The sequence below is a fragment of the Lycium barbarum genome, chromosome 4 (genome assembly GCF_019175385.1).
Source record: "Lycium barbarum isolate Lr01 chromosome 4, ASM1917538v2, whole genome shotgun sequence".
NCBI lineage: Eukaryota > Viridiplantae > Streptophyta > Magnoliopsida > Solanales > Solanaceae > Lycium > Lycium barbarum.
In genome coordinates this window covers 75,902,902-75,923,949 of record NC_083340.1, presented here as the reverse complement: position 1 = coordinate 75,923,949, position 21,048 = coordinate 75,902,902, and positions in this window count along the sequence as shown.

Genomic DNA, 21,048 nt, shown 5'->3' with positions numbered 1-21,048 from the left:
CAATTTTCTCTAGCTTTAGTTCAAACACGCTTATGTTATCGATTATCTAATATGAGTATGAACTCTCTTGAAGGTAGAAACGTGAATATTGAACTCTCTTGAAGGTAGAAACGTGAATATTGGAGAGGAACATTCAAGCGATAGAGTAGCTAAATGAAAAGGTATGTAAGGCTAGTCTCTTCTTTCTAAGGCATAGTTATTATGACATGATATTCCCTATCTCTTCATGACTTTCCTACATCCTGAAAATTATGAGTCAATCTTCGTAAAGAGCTTCATATGAGATAAGATAGGAGATATGTTACGAGCATGATAATGATGATGATGAGTCTAAGTATAAAGATTCTAAGGCCTATGATATTATGTTTCTACAAAGCTAATAGTCCTTATTATGACTCCTTGATGTTGTTCATTGTGCTACACTCACCTTATATGGCAATTCCTTCAAGGTGAGGAAGAATGTTTATGAAACTCCATAATGGAATCAAGGGTTCACGACCTTACGTCACCCCGATAGATGTACAGTTTGTCTTGAGTTTTATGCATGATTCATGATGAGTGTATGATGATGATATTACACCGTGCCTACATGGCCGGGCAGACACCGCTAAGGCGGGCAGTGTATTACACCATGTCTAGATGGCATGGGCAGACACCATTAGTGGGCATCATGAGATGGTTACCCCAGACACGGGAGGCCTGGACGAGGGCTAATGATTATCACACCGTACCTATTTGGTCGGGCAACTTATACATATATGCATACATGATATGATGATGATTATGGAGTAAGCCAGCATGCATTATTTCTTTTACAATTGATAGTCAGTTGCAGGTTGCTCCTCATTTGATGCTTCCTTATGTCATTTAGATATTATTATTGTTGATGCCTTACGTACTCAGTACAATGTCCGTACTGACGTCCATTTTCTTTGGATGTTGTGTTAATGCCTACAGGTAGGCAGGGAGGCGATCCAGACTCGTAGGAGCTACTAGCAGACTTTGAGAGCACTCCATTATTCCAGAGGTGCCATTGATTTATTCTTTTATGTATATATATGTTTTGGGCATGACGGGGTCCTGTCCCGTCTATATGTCTAGTACTCTAGTAGAGGCTCGTAGATACGTATGTGTGGGTAGTATGGCCTCACGATTTTCTATATATAATGCATTTACATTATTTTGATAGCCGAAGGGCTTATGTATATAAAGGTAATTATGTTTTAAATGCAAAATGGTTTTCCTACGATTATGATGAGCATAAGAAATACGACTGTACGCGGAATGAGTAATAGAGCGAGTGGTGCTCGGTGGTTAGCCCCGGGTACCCGTCATGGCCCTAGCCGGGTCATGACAATAGTGGTATCAGAGCAGTTCAGTCCTAGGAAGTGTCTACGAGCTGTGTCTGGTATAGTCTTGTTTATGGTGTGTTGCACGTCACACTAATAGATAGGAGGCTACAGGGCATTTAGGAAAAATGACCATTCTTCATCTTAAAAGATTGTACGATAGAGCTGTGTTATAAGATTATCTCCTCCTTAATAGTGTGCTATGATTTCAGAAATGCCGCCAAAGGGAAAAGGTACAGTCGCCCAGAAGGGTAAGACTACGATGAAATGGCGGTTAGAAAGAGAGCTGCCAATGAATGTAGAAGAGAGCGAATCACATAATGAGGCTCCATCTAATACTTCTCCCACTCTGTCTATTATAGAAGAACAGGAAGGGGCATCAACTCCAACTCTTATGCCTCCAGTTGCTCCACCAGCTACTTCGGGTCGACAAGGGACCGAGGCTATTCTTCTATTGATGCAGTTAGTTGCCGCCCAGGCACAGCGGCAGAAAGCGGGTCCAAGTGATCGGGCAGCTAGTACCAGAGCCCGTGATTTCATGAGTTTGAATCCTCTGGAGTTTTTCGGGTCAAAGCAGAATGAAGACCCTCAAGGTCTTATTGATGAGATCCTGAGAACATTGAAGATTATTCTTGCCTCCGAAACTGAATCTGTGGAGTTGGCATCTTACAGACTCCGGGATGTGGCAGTCTTATGGTACAATAATTGGACGGCATCAATAAAAGAGAATGTGCCTCCTCCCGTTTGGCAAGAATTTGTAGATGCCTTCATCCGCCACTATTTGCCACCCGAGGTCTGCCGAGCTAGAGCGGATAGGTTCTTAAATCTAAAATAAGGAAATATGAGTGCCCGGGAGTATAGCCTTCAGTTTAATTCATTGGCTAGATATGGTCCGACTAGTGTGGCCGACATGAGAGATAGGGTGCACAGGTTTGTGAGTGGCTTAGGGCCACATTTATTTAAAGATTGTTTGACGGCTTCATTGCAAGACATAATAGATATTTCCCGCATTCAAGCCCATGCCCAGAATTTAGAAGGACAACAATATCCGCAAAGGGGTGATCGTGATACCAATAGAGGGCAAAGCAAGAGAGCCAGATCTATAGGGGCAGGAAGTGACTATAGAGGGGGATCGAGGCAGGCATATTCTAGACACTCAGGCCAGTCGGCGACTAGTGCGCCTCCACGATTTGCAGGTAGGAGATTTGATCGTTCCTTTCGTTCAGGACAGGGTCAGAGTTTGAGGGCCTCAGATTCTCAGTTTGGGGGAGATTATAGCTAGAGACCCCCCCCCCCCCCAGTACCGCGATATAGCCAGTGCGGTAGATTACATTCTGGACAGTGTCGCCAAGGTTCAGATGCTTGCTATGACTGTGGCCAGGTTGGGCACATAATGCGAGATTACCCGTCGATGAGTGGTAGAGTTGGGGTCCAGCCCACGAGATCAATGACTAGTTCTTCTTCAGTGCGCTCGGTAGGGCAGACTCCCCAGATTCTAGCAGGTCGAAGTAGAGGCAGAGGGGGAGCATCTACTTCAGGTGCCACTCAGTCCCGTATGTATGCTTTAGCCGGACGGTAGGATCTTGAGTCCTCCTCGGATGTGGTTACAGGTACATTATCGATATTTTCCCATGATGTGTATGCACTGATAGATCCGGGTTCTACCGTATCTTAGATTACTCCGTATGTTGCTGGTCGTATTGGGGTGAAACCCGAGCCAATTAAACCTTTTGAGGTATCTACTCCGGTTGGTGATCCCGTGATAGCTAGACAAGTGTACAAAAATTGTGTAATTGTGATATGCGACCACCAGACTAAAGCTGATTTAGTTGAGCTGGAAATGTTAGATTTCGATGTGATTATGGGTATGAATTGGTTGGCCTCATGTTATGCTAATGGTGATTACCGAATGAAAGTAGTTCGATTTCAATTTCAGGGAGAGCCCGTGCTTGAATGGAAGGGTAAGACAGCATCTCCAAGAGGTAGGTTTATTTCCTACCTTAAGGCAAGAAAGATTATAGCTAAGGGCTATATTTATCACTTAGTCTGAGTTCATAATACCGAAGCAAAGTCGCCAACTTTCCAATCCGTTCCGGTAGTGAATGAATTTCCGGATGTATTTCCAGATGAACTTCCAGGCCTTCCCCCGGAAAGAGAGATTGATTTTGCTATTGATGTGTTGCCGGACACCAAGCCTATTTCTATTCCTCCTTACCAAATGGCTCCGGCAGAATTGAAAGAATTAAAGGCACAGTTGAAAGATTTGCTAGAGAAGGGGTTTATTAGACCCAGTTCATCACCGTGGGGAGCACCAGTCCTATTCGTGAGAAAGAAAGATGGTTCCTTACGGATGTGTATCGATTTTAGGCAGTTAAATAAGGTGACAATAAAGAACAAATATCCTCTTCCAAGAATTGATGACTTAGTTGATCAACTACAGGGTGCCAAGTGGTTTTTCAAAATAGACTTGTGGTCGGGTTATCATCAAGTGAGAGTTAGAGAAGAAGATATTCTCCAAATAGCTTTCAGAACGAGATATGGCCATTATGAATTCCGGGTGATGTCATTTAGGTTAACTAATGCTCCGGCAGTGTTCATGAATTTGATGAATAATGTATTCAGGCCTCTCTTGGATTTATTCGTAATATTATTCATTGACGATATCTTGGTGTACTCTCGCACAGAATCAGAACATGCAGATCATTTACATATGGTTCTTGGAATTCTTCGAACCCGAGAATTGTAAGCAAAATTTTCAAAGTGCGAGTTTTGGCTTAATTCTGTGACATTTTTGGGTCATGTTATTTCAGATGAAGGCATTCGAGTTGATACTCAGAAAATAGAGGCTGTGAAGACTTGGCCAAGGCCTACAACGCCTACAGAAGCCCGTAGTTTTCTGGGATTGGCAGGTTATTATAGAAGATTCGTAGAGGGATTTTCCTCTATTTCAGCCCCATTGACAAAGCTAACCCAGAAGTCAGCTAAATTTCAGTGGAATGATGCTTGTGAGCGTAACTTTCAGGAATTGAAGGATAGGTTAACTTCAGCTCCGGTCTTAACACTCCCAGAAGGGCCAGATGGTTATGTCTTATTTTGTGATGCTTTCGGTATTGGGTTAGGATGTGTGTTAATGTAGCACGGTACCCCGGACGCGAGAGGCCTGGACGCGGGCTAATGTTATTGATTATCACACCGTTCCACATGGATGGGAAGCTTGCATATGATGCATACATGTTATGATGATGAGTATGAGTAAGACAACATGTATTACTTCATTTATGATTATCAGTCAGATTCAGTTGTCTCATGTTGATATTATTCCCCTATTATTGATGTCTTCTTTCATTATGTATGCCTCTCATACTCGGTACAATATTCGTACTGACGTCCTTTCTTCGGACGCTGTGTTCATGCCCACAGGTAGACAGGGAGGAGAGCTTGGCCCAGGTCCTCAGTAGCTGTCAGCTGATAGATAGCACTCCATTGTTCGGAGGTGCTTATGGCTATTATTTTGATGTAAATTCATATATGCATATTTTGGGCATGACGGAGTCTTGTTCCATCTATGTATTCATTTTGTTAGTAGAGGCTCGTAGATACGCAGTGTGGGTTAGATGGTCTCACAAGATGTTTTCATATGTATGTATATTGTTTTGATGGCCAAGAGGCAAATGTATATAAAGTATTTATGTTTTGATTAAATATGATTTTCCTACAATTTGTATGCAAAATTGATAAAAGAGTATTAAACGAGCAAGATGAGTAGTAGAGTGAGCGGTGCTCGGTAACTAGCTCCGGGTACCCGTCGCGGCCCCTAGCTGGGTCCTAACACATTTGTCATGACTTATATCCTGCATATGCTAAGGACGTTAACCCTCCATAAGCTCCTTCTCTGAAAATATTCCATAAGTATGGAATGTCCTTAGCTCCTGGGAAGGCGAGGTGTAACGTTCTTCCCCCCTTAAGAACATTCGTCTTGGAATGTTCAAAGACTCTGAAGGGAAAGCTCATTATGCTAATGCCTTAGAGTTCCCTCTGGGCATTTGGGCCCCAAAGGCATCTGCATTACTCAACCGAATTGGTATATGAGGTAGTGCTCTCAACAATATATCGCCAAGCAATTGCCATACAACCACTCCTTGAGGAACCTAAATATGACTCGAATTTTACTTCTGCCTTAACTTACCATGTCCATTCTTTCTCACCCGCTGAAGGTAGTAGTCAGTCCTGCGTAATTATTTTAATCCTGATAGAAGCCCCAATTTGTACGCTTTTTGATTGACCTCCTGAAGCTTCTCATAAGTATTGATGGATCCCCGACTGATTTGTCTTATCTTCATGCAGAACCCCAAATCATTTCTCTTATACAACCCTTGCAGGGGTACTTTATTGTCAGCACGAAATTTTCGATTTCACCACATCGCCCATCTAAATAGGATGCCTAACGTTTTTAAACAATCTTTGATCGATACCGTCTCACTGTTACTTTGGAATTATAACCTCAAAGAAAGATATTCTCCCTAAACTTATTTCAGTAAGCTCGAAACGGGTTATTCACGTGAAGACTACCAAAAGCTGAAATCTTCAGTGCAAGGTATTACATTCCTTCCCCCTTTAGGATCATTCGTCCTCGGATGTAGGGGGTTTTATTAATAGATACCAATGTATAGCTTCATCTTCTCGTGACTTATTCATATACGGCTATCCGTGGAACCTGCTCCTGTATTCGTGGTTACCCTATCTTATCCTTGAGGCTCATACTCACTATTCCTTATAGCTCAGCCTTGCTTCCCACTACTGAACTAGTATCCACACACTACGTTTACCCTTAGTACAGCTATGGTCACAAATAACTCTACTTCTTAGACGCCAGGAAGTTTCGGGTACCTTATTTTCTCCTTGTTGCATTCTTAGTGTGAGAGGTCGGAACATGTCATCAGTTGTTCGCATCCTCCTTGGTTCTTAGTTACTGTCGCTATAATCCATTGTAAGCTTTTAGAGATGACTACTTTTCCCCCCTTACTCTTATAAAGTTACCATTCCTTGCGGTTCCTATGGGCGATATTTGATCTTTGGGTAAAATCCTTATTATATTCCTTCCTTCGTCCTTTTTCCCTGTATACCAGTCCTAGTCACAGTATGCTAGTAGTAACTTAAATTCTACGGGGTGGATTTCCTTCAAATGTTTGCCCTTTACAACAACCTCCCGGTTCGCCCTTTGAACCTAGACTTATGGTCTCCTGTTATCGCATTTCTTAACCGTGTTATATCAGTCTCAGTACTTTCTCACATTACTAGATTTCTAAAGGCGTTGTCGTTATCGTACATCCTTATGTTGTGCTCCAAATGCCCTGTGCTATTTCCGTGATACCTTTCCTTGGACACAGGACCATAGATACTAACCATCATCACATTTACTTTTAAGCTTGGTATATTGTTGCTTCAACGACTGGTCCTCTTCCATTTTCCTTTGTCTATGTCCTCTTACCTAACTATTCGACCTTGGTCAAACCATTATCATTTATTTTCTTTCGGGTTGCAGTTGATACCCTCCAGATGGCCTATACGTGTTATATCCTCTACGTCTTTAATTTAATTATCATGTTGGTACCTCTCAAAATGGAATAATAAATCGTTCTACCGACAATCTCTTATTGAAAGTGATTAGTTTGCTTTCCATGTTAAGGATATAATCCTGCTACCCTTATCTTTCATAACCTTGACTTATAATTTCAAGTTTGCCCCTTCTTGCCTTGCTCATTTACCTAACTAAGAGTCTTCTCGTACCTTTATACCCGTTTTCCAGTACTTGTAATTGCTTCTTGTACCTACCCCTCACAACTTGCTTATCATAGGGTCGTACTCCTTCATGCCTTACCTTTCCCAATCCTTCCTTTCTTATGGCCTTGCAAAATTCCCCTATTAGGGTGCAATAGGGTTGTAATTCATGTCGCTTTAATGACCGTGTAGGATCGTCTTGTTGGTATGTCGTACATGCCTTCATAGACTCACCTATTGACCCTTTTTGATTAGTGGTTTTCCCCTTCTGTTACTTACTACTCCAACTATCTCCTTCCGATGTTAGCTCCTCTTGACAAGTGTTTATTATCCTTGCTTATGTTCTTAACTTCCTTTTCTACCTCATAACTTCCCCCCATATGGCTAACTGAGGCTTCTTTCTGCCTATTAAAGTGGTTAGGCTTCTTCTTCGAGTCATTCTTTCCACGGGAGGATAAATTTCTTCATTTTTATTACCATTCTTACTAGCTGAGCTTGATATACGGTACTCATGTCTCATGTCGTGGAATCACTATGTTGTTTAGCCTTTTACATCTGCTCATACTCCTGTTGTTCACAAAGTTGGGATATCGTCTTTAATAGTATAGGATTCATTTGCTGCCTTCACCATAGCTTATCTACCTCCCCTCTTATTAGTCTTAACGCATGTGCCCCTTGTTTCAATGGCCTTGACGTTTTTGGTTATGGAGTCACCTTCCCCTCTCTTACTGCTAATCTGTGGCCGAGCGTATTCCTCAAGAATGCGACCATAGTGTATCATGTACCTTGCGGCTCCTTTACTTTGCTTGTCAGCACTAATTCCCATAAAATAAACTTCTAGCAACTATCCGTACTTTGACAGCCTCTTCTCCTTCAGCGCATAATAACTTGACTTTTTTTTCCCTTCCATCCTCCTCGTACTTACGATTTCGTCATGCATGTCTAGGTGATATTATACGGTCACTTATACGGACCGTATAAGTGTCCGTATAAATCCCGTCGGCCAGCTTTTCTTTTTTATATAAGTGACCCCTGTTATGTTATTTCATTTCCAACATTTTCCAAAAGTATTGAGAGCTCAAAAACTCTTCTCCAAGCAAATTCCACTCAAACCCAAGAGAAAACAAATGTCAAATAACAAGAATTGAGGTGTTCATGTGTTGGAAGGCTCATTAGGGTTAATAGACTTCAAGAACAACTTGAGTATTGAAGCTAGGGTTTTCACTCAAGGTGATATATTGCTCCAAAGCCCATTCTTATGAGATAAGAGGTTAGTTTTCATGCTTATTTCATGTTATCAAGAATGCTTGATTGTTGAACAACATTGGTGGAAGAAGAAAGTAGAAAATGAGATCTAAATGTAGCTTTTATGACGTTTTTGAGTAGTAAGCTAACTTAAGTTATGATTCTTAGTATAATATGGATATAATCTTGTTATGGAAGGTAATAATGATGATGAGGAATCGGTGTATGAAATTGGGAAATGGGTTGGTGTGAAGTTGTTAGTATAAGTTGAACATGAGAATGAATTTTGAAGACTTAAGAGAATGTGAGTACTTGATTATGATATTATGGATGTTATTATCGTTATTTGGGAGTTGTTTTGTGATATGGCGGAAGTCGATGAAATAGGGGGAAATGCTAACCAATTTTCATTAACTCATGAATTATTCTAGTTTGAACTTAAGAGTATCTTTATGGCTTAATCATGGTATGAATCCTTCTAAATGTAGATTTCTCAAGCTCGACGGTGAGCATTAAGTAGTTAAGAAGATGACGAGGTATGTAAGGCTAACGCTTCTTTCTTTGAGGCATGATCCCATTACTATATACCTTCACATGAGTTTCATAATTTCTTCCAAATCACTCCATCCCTAGAATTACTAAAGCTCATGATTCTTGATATTTTCACGATGTTGTTACCTCCTTTATATGATAGTTGATCCTCTAAAGAAAGAGGTAATGAACACGATGATGATGATGATGATACTTATGGACTCTTATATATACATGTATAAGTATTTATGGCTATTATGTAACACCGATCTTTTATGGCCGGGTGTGACGTCTATCGCGCGTACACCACTACAGTTGGGTACGAAAAACACTGAGCCTTGGTAGGGCCAGGTATGAATGACACTGAACCTTGTCATGGCCAGGTATGTGAAACACCAAACATTTATGGTCGGGTAAAGTTTCTATTAGAAAAAGGGTAAGAAAACATGATGATTGCAACTAGAGGTACAAATGGCTCTATTGTCTCATGACTCTCCTATCTTATGTTATTTCTTATGCTTCTATTATGATGTTGATTATGCTTTACATACTCAGTAAATTCTTCGTACTGACGTCCTTTTGTTTGTGGTCGCTGCATCATGCCCACAGGTGGACAGGGAGACAGACTTGATCCATATATTACTTGTTCAGGGACTGCATAGAGGAGCTCTATTTGATTTGGAGTTGCAGTTGTTGGTATTATTCTTTTATGTACATACATAGGGGCATGGTAGGGACCTGTACCGTCTATATGATGTTAGATACTCACTTCAGAGGCTCGTAAACAGTTGTGTATAGCTAGGTGCCTTTTTGCCTTGTCCGCCCTGTAGAATGGCTCCCGCAGAGTTGAGAGAGTTAAAAGAGCAATTGAAGGACATGCTCGAGAAAGGCTTCATAAAGCCTAGTTCATCCCCGTGGGAAGCACTCGTGCTATTTGTAAGAATGAAAGACGGCTCCTTACGGATGTTTATTGATTACAGACAACTGAATAAGGTGACGATCAAGAATAAATATCCACTCCCAAGGATTAATGATTTTTTTTATCAATTACAAGATGTCAAATGGTTCTCAAAAATAGAATTAAGATCTGGGTATTATCAGGTGAGAGTTAGGGAGAAAGATATTCCTAAGACGGCCTTTAGAACAAGATATGGTCATTTTGAGTTCCGAGTGATGTCGTTTGGGATAACTAATGCACCGGCAGTATTCATGGATTTGATGAGCAATGTGTTCAGGCCTTTCCTAGATTTATTTGTGATCGTGTTTATTGACGATATCCTGGTATATTCTCGATCCGAGGCAGAACATGCAGATCACTTACGTACTGTCCTTAAGATTCTCCAGACTAGATAATTATTTGCAAAGTTTTCAAAGTGCGAGTTCTGGTTGAACTCGGTGACCTTTCTGGGCATATTATTTCAGCTGATGGTATTCGGGTAGACACACAGAAGATTGAAGCCGTGAAGTCTTGGTCAAGGCCTACAACACCTATAGAGGCTCGTAGTTTTCTGGGCTTAGCAGGTTATTATAGAAGATTTGTAGAGGGCTTTTCCTCTATCTATACACCATTGACGAAGCTAACTCGGAAGTCAGCCAAATTTCAATGGACCGATGCTAGTGAACGCGGTTTTCAAGAGCTACATAATAGATTAACTTCTGCCCCAGTACTGACACTTCCGGAAGGCTCAGAAGGCTACTATTATGATGCTTCAGGCATTGGCTTGGGATGTGTGTTAATGCAATATGGTAAGGTGATCGCTTATGCCTCAAGGCAGTTGCAGAAGAATGTGAAGAATTATCCAACCCACGATATTGAGTTGGCTGCAGTGATTCATGCATTGAAAATGTGGAGACATTATTTGTATGGCGTACATGTGGATATTTACATAGATCATAAGAGCCTCCAGTATATTTGCAAGCAGAAGGAATTGAATTTGCAGCAAAGGCGATAGTTGGAGTTGTTGAAAGACTATGATGTTAACATCCTATATCATCTCGGGAAAGCAAATGTGGTGGCTGATGCTCTTTGCCGTAGATCTATGGGAAGTTTATGTGAAGTTCAGCCAGAGAAAAGAGAGTTAGCTCGTGAGCTCGAGCAGTTGGCTAGCCTAGGAGTTCGGGTAGTGGACTCAGGCAGTATAGGAGCTATCATTAAAAATTCAGCGGTCTCGTCGCTAGTAGTTGAAGTGAAAGAGCGCCAGTACGAGGATCCTATGCTAATTTTATTACAGGAGTACACTTCCCAGAAGAAGAAGTCATTCTTCGAGATTTCGAGAGATGGATTTCTCCGATGTCGAGGCAGGTTGTGTGTTCCTGATGTTGCAGGGTTACATCAATAGATTTTGAGAGCATCCTATTGTTTCCATTATTCTGTTCATCTCGGAACAACAAAAATGTATCATAATCTTAAATCTATTTATTGGTGAAAGACGATGAAGAATGATATAGCAGAATTCGTGGCCCAGTGTCCTAATTGTTAGCAAGTAAAAATTGAGCACCAAAAACCCAGTGGATTGTTGCAAGCTATGGAAATTCCGACTTCGAAATGGGAAGTGATAAATATGGATTTCATCGCAGGCTTACCTCGTTCTAAGCATAAATATGATTCTATATGGTTAATTTTGGATAGACTTACGAAGTCAGCTCATTTCCTACCGCTCAGAACTACCTATGTGGCAGAAGTTTATGCAAAGCTTTACGTTAGAGAAATAGTACGACTCCATGGTGTTCCGGTATCTATTATTTTCGATAGAGGGACACCATTTACGACTAATTTCTAGACATCTTTCCAAGAAAGTTTGGGGACTCAGGTGAGTACACATCATTTCACCCATAGACTGATGGGCAAGCTGAGTGTTACACCTCGGAAATTTTTCCGTACTTGTGTGATAAGTAGAACAATGAAGGGCTTGAGTGTATGATGTTTTACTAAGTCGGGAATGGCTAATTATGAATTTTTGGAAATAAGAAGGTTGCGGAATTTTTTTAGCTCAGTGGTCGTAAAGGGCACTATACAGCCCGTAAAGTGATTTACGGACCGTATAGTGCAATCGTCCTCCAGCCTCCCAAAATCTCAAAGTTTCTACCAAGTGTTGAAATGGCTAAATACGACATGGAGGATGGCCCGTAAACTGGTTTACGGACCGTAAACCTCGGTCGTAAACAGCCATGTCCCTTAGCCAATCTTTCTTTTTTTGAAATGCTTAAAAAAGATCGTGGAGGACGGACCGTAAACCACAATACGGTCCGTAAACTGTGGTTTACGACCACTGTTCATCCCGACAATTTTTCATTAAAGATCAGTTTTGTGATTATTAAAAGGAAGTTAGGCTTCATTTCATTTCATTTTTCTTCCATATAACTCAAGAATGCTCTAGAACTCTCCAAATATTTCCTCCATATGAATTCAAGAGAATCAAAGGGAACATCAAGATCAACACCACTAAATTCATGAAAACAAGTGTAAGAACACATCAAAGGATCATCTAAGTCAAGACATCCATAAAAGGGTGGCACTAGGGTTTTGGCTAAGTGAAGTATTTCAACTCAAGGCCTGTTCAATCATCATTTAAGGTATGTTTCATGACTATACCACGTGATTCAAGGTATTGGAAGGCTTAGATACTTAAAATGTAGAAGAACATAGAAATGGGTCATTATTGAGTGAATAGTGACATAAATTAATGATAGTGGAATTGAATCATGAATGTTGAAGTGTTGTGAGTACAAATACGATATAAATGATGTTTATAACGTGAAACAAGTAGTGAATGCACGAAAGCACTAAGGTGAGCTATAGGGAGAAATATGGGAAAATTGGAGGAAAATGGTGGATTCTGTTAATGGTGCATAAATGATGATTTTGATTGCGATATTGCGAATATCATTGTGAATGTTGGGGGTAGATATAGAACATGGAAAAAATAGAATAAACGAAGGAAGTACTGCCCAAATTTTCCTAGAACTAGCGATCCGTTCTTGTAGTTAATTAACTATTGAAGTACGAATTCTCTCATGAAGGTGACGACGTGGTATCGAAGGAGAATAAGTGGACAATAACTTAGCTAAACGGCAAGGTATGTGAGGCTAGTCCCTTCTTTCCATTGGCATGAATCTTATAGTCCGAATTACCATCTTTCCATGAGCTCCTACATTCCAAAAGTTAAATGCCTATATGAGATAAGTTATACGATATGATGATGCTAGGATGATGATGATGTTAGTCCATGCCTACACTCACCTTATGTACTAGTCCTTTCAAGGTGAGGCAGAATGCCCGTAATTGCTCCATAGAGTAATCGGGGGGTCACGACCTTCCGTCACCCCGATAGAGTAAAGTTGTTCTCAAACCTTACGCATGTGCTATGATAAGATAAGCATTTTACAATGAGTACATTATTATGATTATGTTATGATAAGCATGGCATGAGCATTGCATACCGGGCCTAGTTGGCCGGGCAGACACCGCTTCGGCGGGCGGCGATACGGATACACCACGACCTTCGGGCGTGGGCAGACACCACTAGTGGGCGGCATGAGATGGTACCCGGACGCGGGAGGCCTGGACGCGGGCTTACATTATTGATTATCACATCGTTCCGACATGGGCGGGCAGCTTGCTTATGATGCATACATGTTACGATAATAAGTATGAGTAAGACAGCATGCATTATTCCATTTATGATTATCGGACAGATCCATATGCTTTATATTGATGCTCCCATTATATTATTGATGCCTTTATTCATTGTTCATGCCTCTCATACTCAGTACAATATTCGTACTGACGTCCCTTTTTTGGACGCTGTGTTCATGCCCACAGGTAGACAGGGAGGCGAGCTTGATCCAGATACTTAGGAGCTGTCAGCTGTTGGGAGCACTCCATTGTTCGAAGGTGCTTATGATTTCTCTTTGGTATATATGTATATATATTTTGGGCACGACGAAGTCTTGTTCCGTCTATGTATTCATTATGACAGTAGAGGCTCGTAGATACGTAGTGTGGGACAGGTGGTCTCAAAAGATGCTATTATTATGTATATATTATTTTGATGGCCGAGAGCCATATGTATATAAAGTACTTATGTTTACAAATTATGTTTCCTATACTTTCATGCGTAAAACTGGAAAAAGATCATTAAATGAGTAAAATGAGTAATAGAGTGAGCGGTGTTCGGTATCTAGCTCCGTGTACCCGTCGCGGCCCCTAGTTGGGTCGTGACAGAAGTGGTATCAGAGCCAGGTTCGTCCTACGAAGTGTCTACGAGCCGTGTCTAGTAGAGTCTTGTTTATGGTGTGTTGCGCGCCACATCATTAAACAAGAGGATACAGGGCATTTAGGAAAATGACCATCTTTCTTTTTACTAGATCGTGCGATAGAGCCATGCATAGGATTTTATCCTTCCCTAAAAGTGCGTTGTGATTTCAGAATGCCGCCGAAAGGAAAAGCTACAGCTGCCCAGAAAGACAAAGCTACGACGAAAAAGCGGGCAGAAAGGGAGCCTCCGGCGAATGTAGAGGAAAGTGAATCACAGAATGAGGCCTCGCCTAATGTAGTAGAGCAGGGAGAAGCCTCAGTCCCAATTCCTCCGCCAGTTGCTTCGGGTCAACAAGTGACCGAGGCCGTACACCTACTGACACAATTGGTTGCCGCCCAGGAACAGCGACCAAATGCGGGCTCGAGTGACCGTTCCTCCAGTACGAGAGCCCGTGATTTATTGACTTTAAATCCTCCGGAATTTTTCGAGTCGAAGCCGGATGAGGACCCCCAAGTCTTTGTTGATGAGATGCTGAGGACGATGAACCTTATGCATGCTTCTGAGACCGAATCGGTAGAGTTGGCATCTTATAGACTCCGTGATGTGGCGGTGCTATGGTACAAAAATTGGATGATATCAAGAGGAGAGAATGCACCACCTGCCGTTTGGCAAGAATTTGTGGATGCCTTTATTCGTCATTACTTGCCCCCTGAGGTCCGCCGAGCTAGAGCGGACAGGTTCTTGAATTTAAAGCAAGGAAGCATGAGTGCTCGAGAGTATAGTATGCAGTTCAATTCGTTGGCCGGATATGCTTCAACTATGGTGGACGACATGGGAGATAGAGTCTACAGATTTGTGAGTGGTTTAGGACCCCACTTGTTTAGAGATTGTTTGACGGCCTCTTTGCAAGATGGGATGGATATTTCTCGGATACAGGCTCACGCTCAAAATCTTGAGGAACGACAACAACAACAAAGAAGTGAGCGTTACGGTGATAGGAAATAAGGTAAGAGGGCTAGATCGATGGCAGCGAGTAGCGAGTATAGAGGGGGACAGAGGCAGATGCACTCTAGGCACTCAGGTCGGTCAGTGACCAGTGCACCTCCCAGGTTCTCAGACAGGAGGTCCGATCGTTCTTTTCAGTCGGGACAAGGCCAGAGTTCGAGGACCTCCGATTTTCAGTTCAAGGGAGATTTTAGCCAGAGGAGACCCCTAGTACCGCGGTGTAGCCAGTGCGGCAAATTACATTTCGGACAGTGTCATCAAGGTACTGATGCTTGTTATGCCTGCGGGCAAGTTGGTCACATGATGAGGGATTGCCCTTCGGTGAGAGATAGAGCAGGGACTCAGCCCACAGGTTTAGCAGCGGGTTCTTCTTCAGTGCGTCCGACGGCACAGACTTCTCAGACTACAGCAGGTAGAGGCAGAGGCAGAGGAGGATCATCTACTTCATGAGTTGTGCAGCCCCGCGTATATGCTTTGGCAGGGCGACAGGATCTTGAATCCTCCCCCGATGTTGTCACAGGTACCTTGACTATATTTTCCCGAGAGGTATATGCTTTGATTGATCCGGGTTCTACTTTCTCTCATGTTACCCTGTATGTTGCTAATTGTATCGGGGTGGAACCCGAGCCGATTAAACCTTTCAAGGTGTTCACCCCGGTTGGTGATCCCGTAATAGCGAGGCAAGTATATAAGAATTGTGTAGTCGTTATATGTGACCGACAAACATGGGCCGATTTGATTGAACTTGAAATGATAGACTTCGACGTAATAATGGGTATGGATTGGTTAGCGTCGTGTTACGCAAATGTTGATTGCCGAACGAAAATGGTTTGATTCCAATTTCCGGGAGAGCCCGTACTTGAATGGAAGGGTAATACTGCATCCCTTAAGGGTAGGTTTATTTCCTACCTCAAGGCGAGAAAGATGATAGCCAAGGGCTATATTTATCATCTAGTTCGGGCTCATGATACGGAGGCAAGGCCACCAGTTTTCCAATCTGTCCCGGTTGTAAATGAATTTCCAGATGTATTCCCGGATGAACTTCCAGGTCTTGCTCCAGAAAGGTAAATCGACTTTGCTATCGATGTATTACCAGACACCGAGCCTATTTCTATTCCCCCTTATCGAATGGCTCCGGCAGAACTGAAGGAGCTAAAAGCACAGCTAAAAGATTTACTTGAGAAGGGGTTTATAAGACCCAGTTCATCGCCGTGGGGAGCGCCAGTCTTGTTCGTAAAGAAGAAGGATGGATCTCTACGAATGTGTATCGACTACAGACAGCTGAACAAGGTAACAATAAAGAATAAATATCCTCTTCCAAGAATCGATGATTTGTTTGATCAATTACATGGTGCTAAGTGGTTTTCCAAGATAGATCTGAGATCGGGTTATCATCAGGTGAGAATTAGAGAAGCAGATATTCCTAAGACTGCCTTCAGGACAAGATATGGTCACTACGAGTTCCGAGTGATGTCGTTTGGATTGACAAATGCCCCGGCGGTGTTCATGAATTTAATGAATAATGTGTTCAGGCCATTTTTGGATCTCTTCATGATAGTTTTATCGACGATATTCTGGTATATTCTCGCACAGAGTCAGAACATGCAGACCACCTAAGAATTGTTCTTTGCGTTCTCCGAGCCCGAGAATTATATGCGAAGTTATCAAAGTGCGAGTTTTGGCTAAATTCTGTGGCATTTCTAGGCCATGTTATTTCAGATGGTGGCATCCGAGTCGACACCCAGAAAATAAAAGCTGTGAAGACTTGGCCAAGGCCTACGACGCCTACAGAAGTTTGTAATTTTCTGGGTTTGGCAGGTTATTATCGAAGATTCATAGAGGGCTTTTCATTTATTTCAGCCCCATTAACGAAGCTAACCCAGAAGTTAGTGAAATTTCAGTGGAATGATGCTTGTGAGCGTAGTTTCCAAGAGCTAAAAGATAGATTGACCTCAGCTCCAGTGTTAACACTTCCAGAAGGGCCGGATGGTTATGTCGTGTATTGTGATGCTTCCGGTGTGGGACTAGGATGTATGCTGTTGCAGCATGGCAAGGTTATTGCATATGCTTCGAGACAGTTGCGGAAACATGAACAAAATTATCCGACTCATGATCTCGAATTGGCTGCGGTTATTCATGCCTTAAAGATATGGAGGCATTATCTGTACGGTGTGCACGTCGATATCTATACGGATCACAAGAGACTTCAAAATATTTTTAAGCAGAAGGAGTTGAACCTACGACAGAGGCGGTGGTTGGAATTGTTGAAGCATTATGACGTGAATATTTTATACCACCCCGGGAAAGCGAATGTGGTAGCAAACACGCTTAGCTGTCGATCAATGGGCAGTTTAAGTGAAGTCCCTTCAGAAAATAAAGAAATGGTTCGTGAGCTCTATCAACTAGCAAATCTTGGGGTACGTGTAATTGATTCGGGTAAGGCAGGAATTAGTGTTAATGATCCTGCAGTCTCGCCCTTGAATGCGGAGATAAAAGAACGCCAGTACGAAGATCCACAGATCTGTCATCACCGGGATGTATCCCATGGGAAAGAGAAGTCTCCATTTATAGTTTCCATAGATGGGGTTCTTAGATACCGAGACAGACTGTGTGTACCGGATGTTGCAAAATTACGCCAGCGAATTTTAGAGGAAGCGCACCATTCTCGGTATTCCATCCATTTAGGTACGACCAAAATGTATCATGACCTTAAATTGCTATATTGGTGGGATGGCATGAAATGAGACATAGCAGATTTCGTGGCGCAATGTCCGAATTGCCAACAGGTGAAAGCAGAACATCAGAAGCCAGGGGGCTTATTGCAAGCAATGGAAATTCCTACCTGGAAATGGGAAGAGATTAATATGGATTTTATTGTGGGATTACCCCGTTCCCGAGGCAAATATGACTCTATATGGGTGATCGTGGACAGGCTCACGAAAGCAGCTCATTTCCTCCCAGTCAGAACCACGTATTCGGCGGAAGATTATTCGAGGTTGTACTTGAAAGAAATTGTGCGACTTCATGGAATTCCTGTAGCCATTATTACAGAGAGAAGGGCCCAGTTTACAGCTACGTTTTGGAAATCTTTTTAAGAAGGGATAGGTACTCAAGTCAAATTCAGCACGGCATTTCACCCACAGACTGACGGGCAAGCCGAGCGTACCATTCAAACTTTAGAAGATATGTTACGAGCGTGTGTAATAGACTTCGGCGGTAGTTGGGATGATCATTTGCCATTAATTGAGTTTGCCTACAACAACAGCTACCATTCCGGTATTCAAATGGCCCCATATGAAGCTTTGTACGGAAGAAAATGTAGATCCCCAATTGGATGGTTTGAAACCGGAGAAGTACAATTGATAGGCCCCGCCTTGATCCAACAAGCAGTTGAAAAAGTTAAAGTGATTCGAGACCGACTGTTAACAGCCCAAAGTCGCCAAAAGTCTTATGCGGACAACCGCCGACGAGATTTAGAATTCCAGGTAAATGACTGGGTGTTTCTGAAGGTATCGCCAATGAAAGGGGTGATGAGATTTGGCAAAAAAGGGAAGTTGAGTCCAAGATACATCAGACCTTATAAAATTGCCCATAAGGTGGGACAGGTAGCATATGAATTGGCCCTACCTTCAGAGCTTGAATCAGTCCATCCGGTGTTCCATGTTTCGAAGCTCCGCAGGTGTATCGGGGATCCTACAAGAATAATCCCGGTTGACGATGTGCAGGTGACAGAGAAGCTGACATATGAAGAAGTACCTATTGCCATTTTAGATAGACAGGTGCGACGACTCCGAAATAAAGAAGTCGCTTCGGTCAAGGTTCGATGGCGAAACAACAACCCAGAAGAAATGACTTGGGAAGCGGAAGAAAAGATGAAAGCCAAATACCCGCATTTATTCCAACCCCCGGAAGGGATTCAAGATGAAACGTCGAAGATGTAAGGTATGTACACTTTAGTATTATGCTTTTAGTCGTGTGTGGCCATGGATGTGTTGATTGTGTGATATAGCCCTGTAAGGCCATGATATTGTGGGTTGCTGTGACAGGTTGGTAGAGTCAAATTACAAAGGAGACTCTGGCAAAAATTTTCTAGAACTCCCGAGTGTCGAACATTCGAGGAAGAATGTTCCAAAAGGGGGGAAGAATGTTACACCTCGGAAATTTTTCCGTACTTGTGTGATGAGTAGAACAATGAAGGGCTTGAGTGTATGATGTTTTACTAAGTCGGGAATGGCTAATTATGAATTTTCGGAAATAAGAAGTTTGCGGAAAATTTTCAGCTCAGTGGTCGTAAAGGGCACTATACGGCCCATAAAGTGATTTACGGACCGTATAGTGCAATCGTCCTCCAGCCTTCCAAAATCTCAAAGTTTCTGCCAAGTGTTGAAATGGCTAAATACGACTTGGAGGACGGCCCGTAAACTGGTTTACGGACTGTAAGCCTCGGTCGTAAACTGCCATATCCCTTAGCCAAACTTTCTGTTTTTGAAATGCTTAAAAACGATCGCAGAAGACGGACCGTAAACCACAATACGGTCCGTAGTGGTTTACGACCACTGTTCATCCCGACAATTTTTCATTAAAGATCAGTTTTGTGATTATTAAAAGGAACTTAGGCTTCATTTCATTTCATTTTTCTTCCATATAACTCAAGAATGCTCTAGAACTCTCCAAAGAGAATCAAAGGGAACATCAAGATCAACACCACTAAATTCATGAAAACAAGTGTAAGAACACATCAAAGGATCATCTAAGTCAAGAAATCCTTATAAGGGTGGCACTAGGGTTTTGGCTAAGTGAAGTATTTCAACTCAAGGCCTGGTCAATCATCATTTAAGGTATGTTTCATTACTATACCACGCGATTCAAGGTATTGGAAGGCTTAGATACTTAAAATGTAGAAGAACATAGGAATGGGTCATTATTGAGTGAATAGTGACATAAATGAATGATAGTGGAATTGAATCATGAATGTTGAAGTGTTGTGAGTACAAATACGATATAAATGATGTTTATAACGTGAAACAAGTAGTGAATGCAGGATAGGACTAAGGTGAGCTATAGGGAGAAATAAGGGAAAATTGGAGGAAAATGGTGGATTCTGTTAATGGTGCATAAATGATGATTTTGATTGCGACATTGCGAATAGCATTGTGAATGTTGGGGGTAGATATAGAACATGGAAAAAATAGTATAAACGAAGGAAGTACTGCCCAAATTTTCCTAGAACTAGCGATCCGTTCTTGTAGTTAATTAACTAATGAAGTACGAATTCTCTCATGAAGGTGACGACGTGGTATCGAAGGAGAATAAGTGGACAAAAACTTAGCTAAACGGAAAGGTATGTGAGGCTAGTCCCTTCTTTCCAATGACATGAATCTTATAGTCCGAATTACCATCTTTCCATGAGGTCCTACATTCCAAATGTTAAATGCCTATATGAGATAAGTTATACGATATGATGATGCTAGGATGATGATGATGTTAGTCCCTGCCTACACTCACCTTATGTACTAGTCCTTTCAAGGTGAGGCAGAATGCCCGTAATTGCTCCATAGAGTAATCGGGGGGTCACGACTTTTCGTCACCCCGATAGAGTAAAGTTGTTCTCAAACCTTACGCATCTGCTATGATAAGATAAGCATTTTACAATGAGTACATTAATATGATTATGTTACGATAAGCATGGCATGAGCATTGCATACCGGCCCTAGTTGGCCGGGCAGACACCGCTTCGGCGGGCGGCGATACGGATACACCACGACCTTCGGGCGTGGGTAGACACCACTAGTGGGCGGCATGAGATGGTACCCCGGACGCGGGAGGCCTGGACGCGGGCTTACATTATTGATTATCACACCGTTCTGACATGGGCGGGCAGC